Source organism: Panulirus ornatus, chromosome 62, assembly GCF_036320965.1.
Source record: "Panulirus ornatus isolate Po-2019 chromosome 62, ASM3632096v1, whole genome shotgun sequence".
Classification (NCBI taxonomy): domain Eukaryota; kingdom Metazoa; phylum Arthropoda; class Malacostraca; order Decapoda; family Palinuridae; genus Panulirus; species Panulirus ornatus.
In genome coordinates this window covers 314062-333366 of record NC_092285.1, presented here as the reverse complement: position 1 = coordinate 333366, position 19305 = coordinate 314062, and the positions used below count along the sequence as shown (strand labels likewise).

Below are 19305 nucleotides of genomic sequence, written 5' to 3'. Positions count from 1 at the left end.
CGCTGATGATACAGCGCTGGTGGCTGATTCATGTGAGAAACTGCAGAAGCTGGTGACTGAGTTTGGAAAAGTGTGTGGAAGAAGAAAGTTAAGAGTAAATGTGAATAAGAGCAAGGTTATTAGGCACAGTAGGGTTGAGGGTCAAGTCAATTGGGAGGTGAGTTTGAATGGAGAAAAACTTGAGGAAGTGAAGTGTTTTAGACATCTGGGAGTAGATCAGGCAGCGGATGGAACCATGGAAGCGGAAGTGGATCATAGGGTGGGGGAGGGGGCGAAAATCCTGGGGGCCTTGAAGAATGTGTGGAAGTCGAGAACATTATCTCGGAAAGCAAAAATGGGTATGTTTGAAGGAATAGTGGTTCCAACAATGTTGTATGGTTGCGAGGCGTGGGCTATGGATAGAGTTGTGCGCAGGAGGATGGATGTGCTGGAAATGAGATGTTTGAGGACAATGTGTGGTGTGAGGTGGTTTGATCGAGTGAGTAACGTAAGGGTAAGAGAGATGTGTGGAAATAAAAAGAGCGTGGTTGAGAGAGCAGAAGAGGGTGTTTTGAAGTGGTTTGGGCACATGGAGAGGATGAGTGAGGAAAGATTGACCAAGAGGATATATGTGTCGGAGGTGGAGGGAACAAGGAGAAGAGGGAGACCAAATTGGAGGTGGAAAGATGGAGTGAAAAAGATTTTGTGTGATCGGGGCCTGAACATGCAGGAGGGTGAAAGGAGGGCAAGGAATAGAGTGAATTGGAGCGATGTGGTATACCGGGGTTGACGTGCTGTCAGTGGATTGAAGCAAGGCATGTGAAGCGTCTGGGGTAAACCATGGAAAGCTGTGTAGGTATGTATATTTGCGTGTGTGGACGTATGTATATGCATATGTATGGGGGGGGGGGCATTTCTTTCGTCTGTTTCCTTGCGCTACCTCGCAAACGCGGGAGACAGCGACAAAGTATAATAAAAAAAAAATAAAAATATATATATAAATATATTTATTTTGCTTTGTCGCTGTCTCCCGCGTTAGCGAGGTAGCGCAAGGAGACAGACGGAAGAATGGCCCAACCCACCCACATACACATGTTTATACATACACATCCACACACGCAAATATACATACTTATACATCTCAACGTATACATATATATACACACAGACTTATACATATATACACATGCACTTAATTCATACTGTCTGCCTTTATTCATTCCCATCGCCACCCCACCACACACACACACACACACACACACATATTTATATATTTATATATTTATTTTGCTTTGTCGCTGTCTCCGGCGCCTGCGAGGTAGCGCAAGCAACCAGACGAAAGAAATGGCCCAACCCACCCCCACACACATGCACACACACACACGTCCACACACGCAAACATACACACCCACACATCCCAACGTACACACATATATACACACACACAGACACACACATATACACACATGCACACAGTTCACACTGTCTGCCCCTACTCACCCCCATCGCTACCCCGCCACAACGGAATAACATCCCCCTTCCCCCTCATGTGCGCGAGGCAGCGCCAGGAAAAGACAACAAAGGCCCCATTCGCTCACACTCAGTCTCCAGCTGTCATGCAATAATGCCCGAAAACCACAGCTCCCTTTCCACATCCAGGCCTCACAGAACTTTCCATGGTTTACCTCAGACGCTTCACATGCCCAGATTCAATCCATTGACAGCACGTCGACCCCGGTATACCACATCGATCCAGTTCACTCTATTCCTTGCCCGCCTTTCACCCTCCTGCATGTTCAGGCCCCGATCACACAAAATCTTTTTCACTCCATCTTTCCACCTCCAATTTGGTCTCCCACTTCCCCTCGTTCCCTCCACCTCTGACACATATATCCTCTTGGTCAATCTTTCCTCACTCATTCTCTCCATGTGGCCAAACCATTTCAAAACACCCTCTTCTGCTCTCTCAACCACACTCTTTTTATTTCCACACATCTCTCTTACCCTTACATTACTTACTCGATCAAACCACCTCACACCACATGTTGTCCTCAAACATCTCATTTCCAGCACATCCACCCTTCTGCGCACAACTCTATCCATAGCCCACGCCTCGCAACCATACAACATTGTTGGAACCACTATTCCTTCAAAAATACCCATTTTTGCTTTCGGAGATAATGTTCTCGACTTCCACACATTCTTCAAGGCTCCCAGGATTTTCGCCCCCTCCCCCACCCTATGATTTACTTCCACTTCCATGGTTCCATCCGCTGCTAGATCCACTCCCAGATATCTAAAATACTTTACTTCCTTCGGTTTTTCTCCATTTAAACTTACCTCCCAGTTGACTTGACCCTCAACCCTACTGTCCCTAATAACCTTGCTCTTATTCACATTTACTCTTAACTTTCTTCTTTCACACACTTTACCAAACTCAGTCACCAGCTTCTGCAGTTTCTCACATGAATCAGCCACCAGCGCTGTATCATCAGCGAACAACAACTGACTCACTTCCCAAGCTCTCTCATCCCCAACAGACTTCATACTTGCCCCTCTTTCCAAAACTCTTGCATTCACCTCCCTAACAACCCCATCCATAAACAAATTAAACAACCATGGAGACATCACACACCCCTGCCGCAAACCTACATTCACTGAGAACCAATCACTCTCCTCTTTTCCTACACGCACACATGCCTTGCATCCTCGATAAAAACTTTTCACTGCTTCTAACAACTTGCCTCCCACACCATATATTCTTAGTACCTTCCACAGAGCATCTCTGTTAATTCTATCATATGCCTTCTCCAGATCCATAAATGCTACATACAAATCCATTTGCTTTTCTAAGTATTTCTCACATACATTCTTCAAAGCAAACACCTGATCCACATATACTCTATCTCTCTCTCTCTCTCTCTCTCTCTCTCTCTCTCTCTCTCTCTCTCTCTCTCTCTCTCTCCATATATATATATATATATATATATATATATATATATATATATATATATATATATATATATATATATATTTCTTTTGTTTCATACTATTCGCCATTTCCCGCATCAGCGAGGTAGCATTAAGACCAGAGGACTGGGCCTTTTAGGGAATATCCTCACCTGGCCCCCTTCTCTGTTCCTTCTTTTGGGAAAAAAAAAAATTGAGAGGGGAGGATTTCCAGCCCCCCGCTCCCTTCCCTTTTAGTCGCCTTCTACGACACGCAGGGAATACGTGGGTAGTATTTTTTCTCCCCTATCCCCAGGGATAATATATATATATATATATATATATATATATATATATATATATATATATATATATATATATATATATTCATACTTGCTTGCCTTCATTCATTCCTGTCGTTTCCCCGCCACACAGGAAACTTTTCCATCCATACTGCTACGCAGTCCGTGAGTCCAAATGTGTACACACACACAGACACACACACATGTGGTATGGTGGGAAGCAGAGAGCCAAAGTGGAGGATAATGTGGAGTTATCTGGTATCAAGCATCAGAGGTGGGTGGGAGGGAGGGGCAGCCAGTCCCCACACTGCTTACCCTGGGGTTGCGCTCTGCCGCCACTCGCCAGGCCACATCCAACCACACATACTTCCCCAACATTATCTCACATCCAAGTCTTACACTTAACACAATGCCTGCCGTACATTTATCATGTGTATCCCTTAACAAGAACAAGCTCAAGAATTTAATGTGTATTTCTTCTCCAGTTTAAGATTATATTAATCTTTTTTTTTCCACCCAGACTCCCATGATTGCCATAGATTGAATTCCCGGACCACCTTAACTGTATCAAAAACTCGCATTAGCGCGACCTGGAGGAAGAAATGGCTGGAAGACATTCGGCGGGAAAGTTAGTATGTGCCGCTTATATTGAGGATCCCTGGGGAGGACAAATGGCTGCACATTTTATGAGATGGGAGTAGAAGGGAGTCAATCTTTCGCTTTTCTCCATCGCCCCATCCACACACACACATACACTTTTACTCTCTCTCTCTCTCTCTCTCTCTCTCTCTCTCTCTCTCTCTCTCTATATATATATATATATATATATATATATATATATATATATATATATATATATATATATATATATATATATATGTAAGACGTTTTGGAAGGAGGTAAATAAAGTGTGTAAGACAGGAAAACAAATGGGAACATCGGTGAAAGGGGCAAATAGTGAGGTAATAACAAGTAGTGGTGAAGTGAGAGGGAGATGGAGTGAGTGTTTTGAAGGTTTGTTGAATGTGTTTGATGATAAAGTGGCAGATATAGGGTGTTTTGGTCGAGGTGGTGTGCGAAGTGAGAGGGTCAGGGAGAATGATTTGGTAAACAGAGAAGAGGTAGTGAGAGCTTTGCGGAAGATGAAAGCCGGCAAGGCGGTGGGTTTGGATGGTATTACAGTGGAATTTATTAAAAAAAGGGGTGACTGTATTGTTGACTGGTTGGTGAGGATATTCAGTGTATGTATGGTTCATGGTGAAGTGCCTGAGGATTGGCGGAATGCATGCAAAGGGGATAAAGGTGAGTGCTCAAATTACAGAGGTATAAGTTTGTTGAGTATTCCTGGGAAATTATATGGGAGGGTATTGATTGAGAGGGTAAAGGCATGTACAGAGCATCAGATTGGGGAAGAGCAGTGTGGTTTCAGAGGTGGTAGAGGATGTATGGATCAGGTGTTTGCTTTGAAGAATGTATGTAAGAAATACTTAGAAAAACAGATGCCTTTGTATGTAGCATGTATGGATCTGGAGAAGGCATATGATAGAGTTGATAGAGATGCTCTGTGGAAGGTGTTAACAGTATATGGTGTGGGAGGTAAGTTGATAGAAGCAGTGAAAAGTTTCTATCGAGGATGTAAGGCATGTGTACGAGTAGGAAGAAAAGAAAGTGATTGGTTCCTTGTGAATGTCGGTTTGCGGCACGGGTGCTTGATGTCTCCATGGTTATTTAATTTGTTTATGGATGGGGTTGTTAGGGAGGTGAATGCAAGAGTTTTGGAGAGAGGGGCAAGTATGCAGTCTGTTGTGGATGAGGGGGCTTGGGAAGTGAGTCATTTGTTGTTCGCTGATGATACAGCACTGGTGGCTGATTCGGGTGAGAAACTGCCGAAGTTGGTGACTGAGTTTAATAATGTGTGTGAAAGAAGAAAGCTGAGAGTAAATGTGAATAAGAGCAAGGTTATTAGGTTTAGTAGGGTTGAGGGACAAGTCAATTGGGAGGTAAGTTTGAACGAAGAAAAACTGGAGGAAGTGAAGTGTTTTAGATATCTGGGAGTGGATTTGGCAGCGAATGGAACCATGGCAGCGAAAGTGAATCACAGGGTGGGGGAGGGGGTGAAGGTTCTGGGAACATTGAAGAATGTGTGGAAGGCCAAAACGTTACCTCGGAAAGCAAAAATGGGTATGTTTTAAAGAGTAATGGTGCCAACAATGTTATATGGTTGCGAGGTGTGAGCTATCGATAGGGTTGTGCGGAGGAGGGTGGATGTGTTTCAAATGAAATGTTTGAGGACAGTACGTGGTGTGAGGTGTTTTGATCGAGTAAGTAATGAAAGAGTAAGAGAGATGTGTGTTAATAAAAAGAGTGTGGTTGAGAGAGCAGAAGAGGGTGTGTTGAAATGGTTTGGTCACATGGATAGAATGAGTGAGGAAAGATTGACAAAGAGGATATATGTGTCAGAGGTGGAGGGAACGAGGAGAAGTGAGAGACCAAATTGGAGTTGGAAAGATGGAGTGAAATGAAAAAGATTTTGAGTGATCGGGGCCTGAACATACAGGAGGTTGATAGGCGTGCAAGGAACAGAGTGAATTGGAACGATGGGGTATACCGGTGTCGACGTGCTGTCAGTAGACTGAACCCCAGGGTAAGTGAAACGTCTGGGATAAACTATGACATTTTTGTGAGGCCTGGATGTGGAAAGGGAGCTGTGGTTTCAGTGCATTATGCATGACAGCTAGAGACTGAGTATGAACGAATGTGGCCTTTCATTTGTCTGTTCCTGTTGCTGCTTCGCTGGAAGGGGGGAGGGGGATGCTATTTTCTGTGTGGCGGGGTGGCAACGGAATGGATGAAGGCAGCAAGTATGGATATATACATGTGTATATATGTATATGTCTGTGCATGTATATGTACGTATAAGTTGAAATGTATATTTGTATATGTGCGTGTGTTGGCGTTTATACATGTGTATGTGGGTGGGTTGGGCCATTCCTCGTCTGTTTCCTAGCGCTTCCTATGAGTCCACGGGGAAAATGAAACACGATAAGTTCCCAAGTGCACATTCGTGTAATAATTACATCATCAGAAGAGACACAAGAGATAAATATAGCAATCAGATGATGTACAACGAAGAGACGTGGCTAGGACACCATATGATAAACATATCATAAAGCGTATCATAAACTTATCATTTTACAAATTTTATCAACAATAAAATTTCTAAAATGACAAGTTTATGATACGCTTGTTGTCTGTCTTGGACAATCGCATGTTTTCCATATGGCGTCCTAGCCACGTCTCTTCGTTGTATATCAACTGACTGTTATATTTCTCTCTTGTGTCTCCCCTGATGGTATGATTTTTACGCGAAAGTGCACTTGGTAACTTATCGTGTTTCATTTTCCCCGTGGACTCATAGGAATATCTTGATCACGCGCAAAATTGTAATCCTTTCCAATACACACACACACACAAATGACGTCCTAGCGTCGTCTCTTCGATGTATATCAACTGGCTGTTATATTTCTCTCTTGTGTCTCCCCTGGTGATGTGATTATTACACGAAAGTGCTCTTGGGAACTTTTCGTGTTTCATTTTCCCCTTGGACTCATAGGAATATATATATATATATATATATATATATATATATATATATATATATATATATATATATATATATATATATATATATATATATATAATTTGAGTGCTCAAATTACAGAGGTATAAGTTTGAGTATTCCTGGGGAATTACATGGGAGGGTATTGATTGAGAGGGTGAAGGCATGTACACAGCATCAGATTGGGGAAGAACAGTGTGGTTTCAGAAGTGGTAGAGGATGTGTGGATCAGGTGTTTGCTTTGAAGAATGTATGTGAGAAATACTTAGAAAAGCAAATGGATTTGTATGTAGCATTTATGGATCTGGAGAAGGCATATGATAGAGTTGTTACAGATGCTCTATGGAAGGTATTAAGAATATATGGTGTGGGAGGCAAGTTGTTAGAAGCAGTGAAAAGTTATTATCGAGGATGTAAGGCATGTGTACGTGCAGGAAGAGAGGAAAGTGATTGGTTCTCAGTGAATGTTGGTTTGCGGCAGGGGTGCGTGATGTCTCCATGGTTGTTTAATTTGTTTATGGATGGGGTTGTTAGGGAGGTGAATGCAAGAGTTTTGGAAAGAGGGGCAAGTATGCAGTCTGTTGTGGATGAGGGAGCTTGGGAAGTGAGTCAGTTGTTGTTCGCTGATGATACAGCGCTGGTGGCTGATTCGGGTGAGAAACTGCAGAAGCTGGTGACTGAGTTTGGTAAAGTGTACGAAAGAAGAAAGCTGAGAGTAAATGTGAATAAGAGCAAGGTTATTAGGTACAGTAGGGCTGAGGGACAAGTCAATTGAGAGGTAAGTTTGATTGGAGAAAAACTGGAGGAAGTGAAGTGTTTTAGATATCTGTGAGTGGATTTGGCAGAGGATGAAACCACTGAAGCGGAAGTGAATCATAGGGTGGGGGGAGGGGGTGAAAGTTCTAGGAGCGTTGAAAAATGTGTGTAAGTCGAGGTTATGTTGGAAAGCAAAAATGGGTATGTTTGAAGGAATAGTGGTTCCAACAATATTATATGGTTGCGAGGCGTGGGCTATAGATAGAGTTGTGCGGAGGAGGGTGGATGTGCTGGACATGAGATGTTTGAGGACAATGTGTGGTGTGAGGTGGTTTGATCGAGTAAGTAACATAAGGGTAAGAGAGATGTGTGGTAATAAAAAGAGTGTGGTTGAGAGAGCAGAAGAGGGTGCTTTGAAATGGTTTGGTTACATGGAGAGAATGAGTGAGGAAAGATTGACCAAGAGGATATATGTATCAGAGGTTGAGGGAACGAGGAGAAGTGGGAGAACAAATTGGAGGTGGAAAGATGGAGTGAAAAAGATTTTGAGTGATCGGGGCCTGAATATGTAGGAGGGTGAAAGGCGTGCAAGGAATAGAGTGAATTGGAACGATGTGGTATACCGGGGTCGACGTTCTGTCAGTGGATTGAACCAGGGCATGTGAAGCGTCTGGGGTAAACCATGGAAAGTTCTGCGGGGCCTGGCTGTGGAAAAGGAGCTGTGGTTTCAGTGCATAATACATGACAGCTAGAGACTGAGTGTGAACGAATGTAGCCTTTGTTGTCTTTTCCTAGCGCTACCTCCCGCACATGCAGGGGAGGTGGTTGTCATTTCATGTGTGGCGGGGTGGCGACGGGAATGAATAAGGGCAGACAGTATGAATTATGTACATGTGTATATATGTATATGTCTGTGTGTGTGTGTGTGCGTGTATATATGTATACGTTGAGATGTATAGATATGTATATGTGCGTGTGTGGACGTGTATGTATTAACGTGTGTATGTGGGTGGGTTGTGTCATTCTTTCGTCTGTTTCCTTGCGCTACCTCGCTAACGGGGGAGACAGCGACAAAGTATAATTAATAATAAATAAATATATTATTTGATTGTGTTTATGATATTTGTCTTTTTTTATAGCATTGATAGGAAAAAAAATAGATATGGAACTAATTTTTTGACCTCGCCATCACCCGTCACCACCGGCTTCACCATCGCCCGCCACCACTGGCCTTACCATCACCTGCCTCCACTGGCCTTACCATCACCTGCCACCACTGGCCTCACCATCACCTGCCACCACTGGCCTCACTATCACCGGCCACCACTGGCCTCACCATCACCTGCCAACACTGGCTTCATCATCACCTGCCACCACTGGCCTCACCATCACCTACCACCACTGGCCACACCATCACCTGCCAACACTGGTCTCACCATCACCTACCAACACTGGCCTCACCATCACCTGTCACCACTGGCCTCACCATCACATGCCATCACTGGCCTCACCATTACCACCTGTCACCATTGGCCTCACCATCACCATTCACCACTGGTTTCACCATCACCTACCACCACTAGCCTCACCATCACCCGCCACCACTGGCCTCACCATCACCCGCCACCAAAGACCTCACCATCACCTACCACCACTGGCCTCACCATCACCCGCCACCTCTGGCCTCACCATCACGTACTACCACTGGCCTTACCATCACCCCCCACCACTGGCCTCACCATCACCTCCCACCACTGGCCTCAACATCATCCACGCCACTGGCCTCACCATCACCTGCCACCATTGGTCTCACCATCACCTGCCACCACTGGTCCACCACTGGCCTCACCATCACCTCCCACCACTGGCCTCAACATCATCCACGCCACTGGCCTCACCATCACCTGCCACCATTGGTCTCACCATCACCTGCCACCACTGGTCTAACCATCACCTACCACCACTGGAATCACCATCACCTGCCACCACTGGTCTCACCATCACCTACCACCACTGGCCTCATCATCGTATCCCACCACTGGCCTCACCATCACCCGCCACCACTGGTCTAACCATCACATCCCTCCACTGACCTCACCGTCACCACCTGCCACCATTGGTCTCACCATCACCTAGCGCCACTGGCCTCACCAACACTTGCCACCATTGTCTCACCATCACCTGCCACCATTGGTCTCACCATCACCTCGCATAATAAGTAATGGTTCTTTTGATACTATACACAAAACTCCAAAGTATAACGCTGTCAAGGACTTACAAATGTGGAGTGTTCATGGAGCCAGTTAGTGGAACAGCCAAAGACATGAAGAATAAGTGTTGTCGACTGAAGAGCGCTGAACAGTCTCATTTTTAATGTGATTCATTTCTTTTTCCTCTTCTCAAATGTGTGTGTTTCTCGATGTTTGCAACGACTCTTCACTATATTATCAGTTTAGCTACACATGCAACTGACTTTAGGTATTCAGTGATTTTGTTTCAAGACAACTTGTGGAGCTTTATTGTGCGGTATTGAATATGGTAGTGAGGGTTATGAGCATCAAGAAAATTGTCGATTTGATCGATATAAACATGAAATACTTATTACAAAATATTAATTAAACATAACCTTAGCTTTCAGTAGTCGAGTCGAAACAAACTTGACCCCTTCATTGACCATCGCGCCAACATTCCATACTATCCCCGGTAGATCAGTAGAAATGGCATGTTTTTACAGTAAATCTCCATCATTAAGGGAGGTTAGGTAAGGTTTCATTGGATTCTGCTGATTCATTTCATAAGTATTCTACATACTTTTATAATGATTAACCCAACATTTTCCCCTGGTCTGCCCAACCTAAGATACCATATCCCCATTAAATATCGGAGAAAATATACAGCCCCAACTCTCCTACAGCTTCTATTTTATTCTCTAAACACTAACATTGCAAAAGAAAATCGTTCAGTATCCAAAATTAATTACAGTGTATTGTAAACTAATTAGTGACCTACCAATTCTTCTCCTGTAGGAAACTCGATATATCGAGTATCAAGCTAGTGCAGTGAAATGACAGATAATTCCATTAGTATCAGTTCACTAAATAAGACTTTGGGCACACTTCAACTTTTCTGCATAGATGGAGTAATTATTGCTGTTAATTAGTCTGGCTAAGGCCCATCAGCTGTCAGGGAGATTAAATGTAAGTAGTTGAACAGCAAAAGATTATTAAATATATATGATTGGTAAATATATATGATTTTTCAGCTCATGTTGCCCTATCTACATGAGAACACAAGACTTTATGAACAATCAGATTTCTTTTGTAACGTATTATAATGAATGTTGTTATAGTTGATTGTTATAAGACGTAGCCCATTAATAACTGTTTAGTCCCGTATCTCTCACACTCATTGTTTACATTGAACTTGCACTCTCCCGCAGGGAGAAGCTGTGCTGGTATCGGTATGTTATCAGTCTAAATTGAAGCGGGGCTGTTGGCTTGTGTGTTAGTATTATTCACAATGGTTTGGAACGTCAAGTTACTTTTACAATGCTCTTAGCCATAATTTCGTCAGTCATTTTGTGTTGGTGTTATCAGTTTAATTTTTTGCTGCTCTAGCACTGGCCTTTTTGCATTTTACTACATATGGTAAAAATGACTCAAGCCATGTTGAGCTAATAGCTTTAATTATAATATGATGGTGTTCTATTTTGGTTGTTTAGTGATATGAAATAGATTGTTTTAGAAATTATTGTAGATTTGGAAGGAAACTATATGTTTAAGATATATACATTTAACAAAGTAGAATTCAAGAATACGAGCACGTTTTATCTAGATGATAGAATGTAACAAGATGGTATCCGAAGATTCCTAACGATTTGTAGAGTTGATAAAGAGTGGGATTTTAAGTGTAAGAACTCCATCAATTTCAAATTTTCAAAAAGTGGGCAGGGCTTTGAAGTAAAGGAAGATTGTAGGTTAAAATCAAATTGAACTGCTGAGAGTGAAAGTAATGCATTTTGAATACTTTCGTTCAATCTGGCAAAAGGTAAACACACTGGAGGGAAACCTACTGTGTCTCGACATTTTTTGAAGTTGTATTATGTGAGAGGACTAGAAAAATGACTGTTGTGTAGGTCGTTAACAAAAAACCAACTGGTGCTTATTTGGATTCTTTAGAGCTTTATTTGGTTTATCAGTATACAAATTGAATTAAGCTGTAATAAATCTCAGTAGTGTAATATTTAGTGTTGTTGACCATAATGCTTTCATATAGCACCTGGGTTCAAATCCCATTTGCTGCATATGGTCCAAATTCAACACATCTGTTCATCCTACCATGAGGTTTGGTTGATAAATTTGGCACCTGACTTAGGCTAGGACAAGTTTGTTGAGTATTCCTAGAAAATTGCATGGGAGAGTAGTGATTCATAGGATGATGGCATGTACAGAGCATCAGTAAGGGGAAGAGCAGTGTGGTTTCAGAAGTGGTAGAGGATGTCTGAATCATGTGTTTGCAGTGAACAATGTGTGAGAAATACTTACAAAAACAGATGGATTTGTTTGTAGCATTAATGGATTTGGAGAAGGCATATAATAGGGTTGATAGAGATGCTTTGTGGAAGGTCTTAAGAGTATAAGGTGTGGGAGGTAAGCTGTTAGAAGTATTGAAAAGTTTTTACCAAGGATGTAAGGCATGTGTATGAGTAGGAAGAGAGGGCACTGACTGATTCCCAGTGAATGTCGGTCTGTGGCAGGGGTGTGTGATGGGATGATTAGGGAGGTAAATGCAAGAGTTTTGGAGAGAGGGGCAAGTATGCAGTCTGTTGGGGATGAGAGAGCTTGGGAAGTGAGTCAGTTGTTTGCTGATGCTGATGATACAGCTCTGGGGCTGATTCAAGTGAGAAACTGCAGGAGTCGGTGACTGAGTTTGGAAAAGTGTGTGAAAGGAGAAAGTTAGAGTAAATGAGAATAAGATTAAGGTTATTAGGTTCACTAGGGTTGAGGGACAAGGTAATTGGGATGTTTGAAAGACGAAAAATTGGAGGAAGTGAAGTGTTTTAGATATCTGGGAGTGGACTTAGCAGTGAGTGGAACCATAGAAGCGGAAGTGAGTCACAGGGTGGGGAGGGGTGAAGTTTCTGGGGGCGATGAAGAATATGTGGAAGAAGAGAATATTATTTCGGAGAGCAAAAATGGGTATGCTTGAAGGATTAGTAGTTCCCAACAACATCATATGGTTGTGAGATGTGGGCTATAGATAGAGTTGTACGGAAGAGTGTGGATGCGTTAGAAGTGAAATGTTTGAGGACAATGTGTGGTTTGATCAAATAAGTAATGTAGGAGAGATGTGTGGAAATAAAATGAGTGTGGTTGAGAAAGCAGAATAGGGTGTATTGAAATGGCTTCGACATATGGAGAGAATGCGTAAGGAAAGACTGACAAAGAGGATATGTGTGTCAGAGGTGGAGGGAACAAGAAGTGGGAGACCAAATTGGAGGTGGAAGGATGGAGTGAAAAAGATTTTGAGCGATAAGGGCCTGAACATACTGGAGGGTGAGAGGCATACAAGGAGTAGAATGAATTGGAACAATGTGGTATACTGGGGTTGACTTGCTGTCAGTGGACTGAACCAGGGCATGTGAAACATCCGAGGTAAACCATGGAAAGGTCTGTGGATGAGGATAGGGAGCTGTGGTTTTAATTCATTACACATAACAGCTAGAGACTGAATGGGAACAAATATTGCCTTTTTTGTCTGTTTTCCTGGTGCTCCCTTGCTGAAGTAAGGGGTAGTGATGCTGATTCCAATGGGGTGGGGTAGTGCCAGGAATAGATGAAGGCAAGCAGGTATGAATATGTACATGTGTATATATGTCTGTGTATGTGTATGTATGTATATGTTGATATGTATATGTATGTTTATGTGCCAGTATGGATGTTTATGTATGTGTATGTGACTGGATGGGCCATTCTTTCTCTATTTCTGGAATAGATGAAGGCAAGCATGAATGTGTACATTTGTATATATGTATATATTTCTGTGTGTACATATATGTATGTATATGGGCTCATCCTCCTCGAAGGCTCAGATTGGGGTGTCTGAATGTGTGTGGATTTAACCAAGATGAGAAAAAAGGAGAGATAAGTAGTATGTTTGAGGAAAGGAACCTGGATGTTTTGGCTCTGAGTGAAACGAAGCTCAAGGATAAAGGGGAAGAGTGGTTTGGGAATGTTTTGGGAGTAAAGTCAGGGGTTGGTGAGAGGACAAGAGTAAAGGAAGGAGAAGCACTACTTCTGAAACAGGGGTTGTGGGAGTATGTGATAGAGTGTAAGAAAGTAAACTCTAGATTGATATGGGTAAAACCGAAAGTGGATGGAGGGAGATGGGTGATTATTGGTGCCTATGCACCTGGGCATGAGAAGAAAGATCATGAGAGGCAAGTGTTTTGGGAGCAGCTAAGTGAGTCTGTTAGCAGTTTTGATGCACGAAACTGGGTTATAGTGATGGGTGATTTGAATGCAAAGGTGAGTAATGTGGCAGTTGAGGGAGTAATTGGTGTACATGGGGTGTTCAGTGTTGTAAATGGAAATGGTGAAGAGCTTGTAGATTTGTGAGCTGAAAAAGGACTGGTGGTTGGGAATACCTGGTTTAAAAAGAGAGATTTACATAAGTATATGTATGTAAGTCGAAGAAATGGCCAAAGAGCATTATTCAATTACGTGTTAGTTGATAGGCACGTGAAAGAGAGACTTTTGGATGTAAATGTGCTGAGAGGTGCAACTGTAGGGATGTCTGATCATTATCTTGTGGAGGCGAAGGTGAAGATTTCTAGAGGTTTTCAGAAAAGAAGAGAAAATGTTGGGATGAAGAGAGTGGTGAGAGTAAGTGAGCTTGGGTAGGAGACTTGTGTGAGGAAGTACCAGGAGAGACTGAGTGCAGAATGGAAAAAGATGAGAGCAAATGACATAAGGGGAGTAGGGGAGGAATGGGATGTGTTTAGGAAAAGAGTGATAGCTTGTGCAAAAGATGCTTGTGGCATGAGAAGCATGGGAAGTGGGCAGATAAGAAAGGGTTGTGAATGGTGGAATGAAGAAGTAAGATTATTAGTGAAAGAGAAGAGAGAGGCATTTGGACAATTTTTGCAGGGAAATAGTGCAAGAGAAGAGAGAGGCATTTGGACAATTTTTGCAGGGAAATAGTGCAAATGACTGAGAGATGTATAAAAGAAAGAGGCAAGAGATCAAGAGAAAGGTGCAAGAAGTGAAAAACAGGGCAAATGAGAGTTGGGGTGAGAGTATCATTAAATTTTAGAGAGAATAAAAAGAAGTTTTGGAAGGAGGTAAATAAAATGCGTAAAACAAGAGAACAAATGGGAACATCGGTAAAGGGGGCTAATGGGGAGGTAATAACAAGTAGTGGTGTTGTGAGAAGGAGATGGAGTGAGTATTTTGAAGATTTGTTGAATATGTTAGATGATAAAGTGGCAGATATAGGGTGCTTTGGTCAAGGTGGTGTGCGAAGTGAGAGGGTCAGGGAGAATGGTTTGGTAAACAGAGAAGAGGTAGTGAAAGCTTTGCGGAAGATGAAAGCCGGCAAGGCGGCGGGTTTGGATGGTATTGCAGTGAAATTTATTAAAAAAGGGGTGACTTTGTTGTTGACTGGTTAGTGAGGATATTCAGTGTATTTATGGCTCATGGTAAAGTGCATGAGGATTGGTGGAATGCATGTATAGTGCCATTGTACAAAGGCAAAGGGGATAAAGGTGAGTGCTGAAATTACAGAGGTATAAGTTTGTTGAGTGAAACGAAGCTCAAGGGTAAAGGGGAAGAGTGGTTTGGGAATGTCTGGGGAGTAAAGTCAGGGGTTAGTGAGAGGACAAGAGCAAGGGAAGGAGTAGCAATACTCCTGAAACAGGAGTTGTGGGAGTATGTGATAGAATGTAAGAAAGTAAATTCTCGATTAATATGGGTAAAACTGAAAGTTGATGGAGAGAGGTGGGTGATTATTGGTGCATATGCACCCGGGCATGAGAAGAAAGATCATGAGAGGCAAGTGTTTTGGGAGCAGCTGAATGAGTGTGTTAGTGGTTTTGATGCACGAGACCGGGTTATAGTGATGGGTGATTTGAATGCAAAAGTGAGTAATGTGGCAGTTGAGGGAATAATTGGTATACATGGGGTGTTCAGTGTTGTAAATGGAAATGGTGAAGAGCTTGTAGATTTATGTGCTGAAAAAGGACTGATGATTGGGAATACCTGGTTTAAAAAGCGATATATACATAAGTATACTTATGTAAGTAGGAGAGATGGCCAGAGAGCGTTATTGGATTACGTGTTAATTGACAGGCGTGCGAAAGAGAGACTTTTGGATGTTAATGTGCTGAGAGGTGCAACTGGAGGGATGTCTGATCATTATCTTGTGGAGGCTAAGGTGAAGATTTGTATGGGTTTTCAGAAAAGAAGAGTGAATGTTGGGGTGAAGAGGGTGGTGAGAGTAAGTGAGCTTGGGAAGGAGACCTGTGTGAGGAAGTACCAGGAGAGACTGAGTACAGAATGGAAAAAGGTGAGAACAAAGGAGGTAAGGGGAGTGGGGGAGGAATGGGATGTATTTAGGGAATCATTGATGGATTGCGCAAAAGATGCTTGTGGCATGAGAAGAGTGGGAGGTGGGTTGATTAGAAAGGGTAGTGAGAGGTGGGATGAAGAAGTAAGAGTATTAGTGAAAGAGAAGAGAGAGGCATTTGGACGATTTTTGCAGGGAAAAAATGCAATTGAGTGGGAGATGTATAAAAGAAAGAGACAGGAGGTCAAGAGAAAGGTGCAAGAGGTGAAAAAAAGGGCAAATGAGAGATGGGGTGAGAGAGTATCATTAAATTTTAGGGAGAATAAAAAGATGTTCTGGAAGGAGGTAAATAAAGTGCGTAAGACAAGGGAGCAAATGGGAACTTCAGTGAAGGGCGCAAATGGGGAGGTGATAACAAGTAGTGGTGATGTGAGAAGGAGATGGAGTGAGTATTTTGAAGGTTTGTTGAATGTGTTTGATGATAGAGTGGCAGATATAGGGTGTTTTGGTCGAGGTGGTGTGCAAAGTGAGAGGGTTAGGGAAAATGATTTGGTAAACAGAGAAGAGGTAGTGAAAGCTTTGCGGAAGATGAAAGCCGGCAAGGCAGCAGGTTTGGATGGTATTGCTGTGGAATTTATTAAAAAAGGGGGTGACTGTATTGTTGACTGGTTGGTAAGGTTATTTAATGTATGTATGACTCATGGTGAGGTGCCTGAGGATTGGCGGAATGCGTGCATAGTGCCATTGTACAAAGGCAAAGGGGATAAGAGTGAGTGCTCAAATTACAGAGGTATAAGTTTGTTGAGTATTCCTGGTAAATTATATGGGAGGGTATTGATTGAGAGGGTGAAGGCATGTACAGAGCATCAGATTGGGGAAGAGCAGTGTGGTTTCAGAAGTGGTAGAGGATGTGTGGATCAGGTGTTTGCTTTGAAGAATGTATGTGAGAAATACTTAGAAAAGCAAATGGATTTGTATGTAGCATTTATGGATCTGGAGAAGGCATATGATAGAGTTGATAGAGATGCTCTGTGGAAGGTATTAAGAATATATGGTGTGGGAGGAAAGTTGTTAGAAGCAGTGAAAAGTTTTTATCGAGGATGTATGGCATGTGTACGTGTAGGAAGAGAGGAAAGTGATTGGTTCTCAGTGAATGTAGGTTTGAGGCAGGGGTGTGTGATGTCTCCATGGTTGTTTAATTTGTTTATGGATGGGGTTGTTAGGGAGGTAAATGCAAGAGTTTTGGAAAGAGGGGCAAGTATGAAGTCTGTTGGGGATGATAGAGCTTGGGAAGTGAGTCAGTTGTTGTTCGCTGATGATACAGCGCTGGTGGCTGATTCATGTGAGAAACTGCAGAAGCTGGTGACTGAGTTTGGTAAAGTGTGTGGAAGAAGAAAGTTAAGAGTAAATGTGAATAAGAGCAATGTTATTAGGTACAGTAGGGTTGAGGGTCAAGTCAATTGGGAGGTAAGTTTGAATGGAGAAAAACTGGAGGAAGTGAAGTGTTTTAGATATCTGGGAGTGGATCTGGCAGCGGATGGAACCATGGAAGCGGAAGTGGATCATAGGGTGGGGGAGGGGGCGAAAATTCTGGGGGCCTTGAAGAATGTGTGGAAGTCGAGAACATTATCTCGGAAAGCAAAAATGGGTATGTTTGAAGGAATAGTGGTTCCAACAATGTTGTATGGTTGCGAGGCGTGGGCTATGGATAGAGTTGTGCACAGGAGGATGGATGTGCTGGAAATGAGATGTTTGAGGACAATGTGTGGTGTGAGGTGGTTTGATCGAGTGAGTAATGTAAGGGTAAGAGAGATGTGTGGAAATAAAAAGAGCGTGGTTGAGAGACAGAAGAGGGTGTTTTGAAGTGGTTTGGGCACATGGAGAGAATGAGTGAGGAAAGATTGACCAAGAGGATATATGTGTCGGAGGTGGAGGGAACGAGGAGAAGAGGGAGACCAAATTGGAGGTGGAAAGATGGAGTGAAAAAGATTTTGTGTGATCGGGGCCTGAACATGCAGGAGGGTGAAAGGAGGGCAAGGAATAGAGTGAATTGGAGCGATGTGGTATACCGGGGTTGACGTGCTGTCAGTGGATTGAATCAAGGCATGTGAAGCGTCTGGGGTAAACCATGGAAAGCTGTGTAGGTATGTATATTTGCGTGTGTGGACGTATGTATATACATGTGTATGGGGGGGGGGCATTTCTTTCGTCTGTTTCCTTGCGCTACCTCGCAAACGCGGGAGACAGCGACAAAGTATAATAAAAATATAAAAAGTTTGTTGAGTATTCCTGGTAAATTATATGGGAGGGTATTGATCTAGAGGGTGAAGGCATGTACAGATCATCAGATTGGGGAAGAGCAGTGTGATTTCAGAAGTGGTAGAGGATGTGTGGATGAGGTGTTTGCTTTGAAAAATGTATGTGAGGAATACTTAGAAAAACAAATGGATTTGTATGTAGCATTTATGGATCTGGAGAAGGCATATGATAGAGTTGATAGTGTGATGCTTTGTGGATGGTATTAAGAGTATATGGTGTGGGAGGAAAGTTGGTCGAAGCAGTGACAACTTTTTGTTGAGGATGTAAGGCATGTGTATGAGTAGGAAGAGAGGAAAGTGATTGGTTCCCAGTGAATGTCAGTTTGTGGCAAGGATGCATGATGTCTCCATGGTTGTTTAATTTGTTTATGGATGTGGTTGTTAGGGAGGTGAATGCAAGAATTTCGGAGAGAGCGGCAAGTATGGAGTCTGTTGTGGATGAGAGGGCTTGGGAAGTGAGTCAGTTGTTGTTTGCTGATGATACAGCGCTGGCAGCTGATTTCGGTGAGAAACTGCAGAAGCTGGTGACTGAGTTTGGTAAAGTGTGTGAAAGAAGAAAGCTGAGAGTAAATGTGAATAAGAGCAAGGTTATTTGGTACTGTAGGTTTGAAGGACTAGTCAGTTGGGAGGATAGTTTGAATGGAGAAAAACTGGAGGAAGTGAAGTGTTTTTAGATGTCTGGGAGTGGATTTGGCAGTGGATGGAACCATGGAAGCAGAAGTGAGTCACAGTGTGGGGGAGGGGGCAAAGGTTCTGGGAGTGTTGAAGAATGTGCGGAAGGCGAGAACATTATCTCAGAAGGCAAAAATGGGTATGT

The 19305-nt window shown here is 42.8% G+C and overlaps 1 long non-coding RNA gene across 2 annotated transcripts in view; it reads left to right on the top strand.

Annotated features, from left to right (window-relative positions):
• Positions 1–11003: 11003 nt before the first annotated feature.
• The window catches only part of LOC139745791 (uncharacterized), a 36098-nt gene continuing 27796 nt past the window's right edge, over positions 11004–19305 (top strand). Inside the window, exon 1 of one of the 2 annotated variants that reach the window (XR_011711959.1) lies at positions 11004–11065. This is a non-coding gene — a long non-coding RNA (uncharacterized lncRNA). Of the gene's footprint in view, positions 11109–19305 lie in introns of both variants that reach the window. The other variant, XR_011711960.1, reaches the window with a different exon arrangement.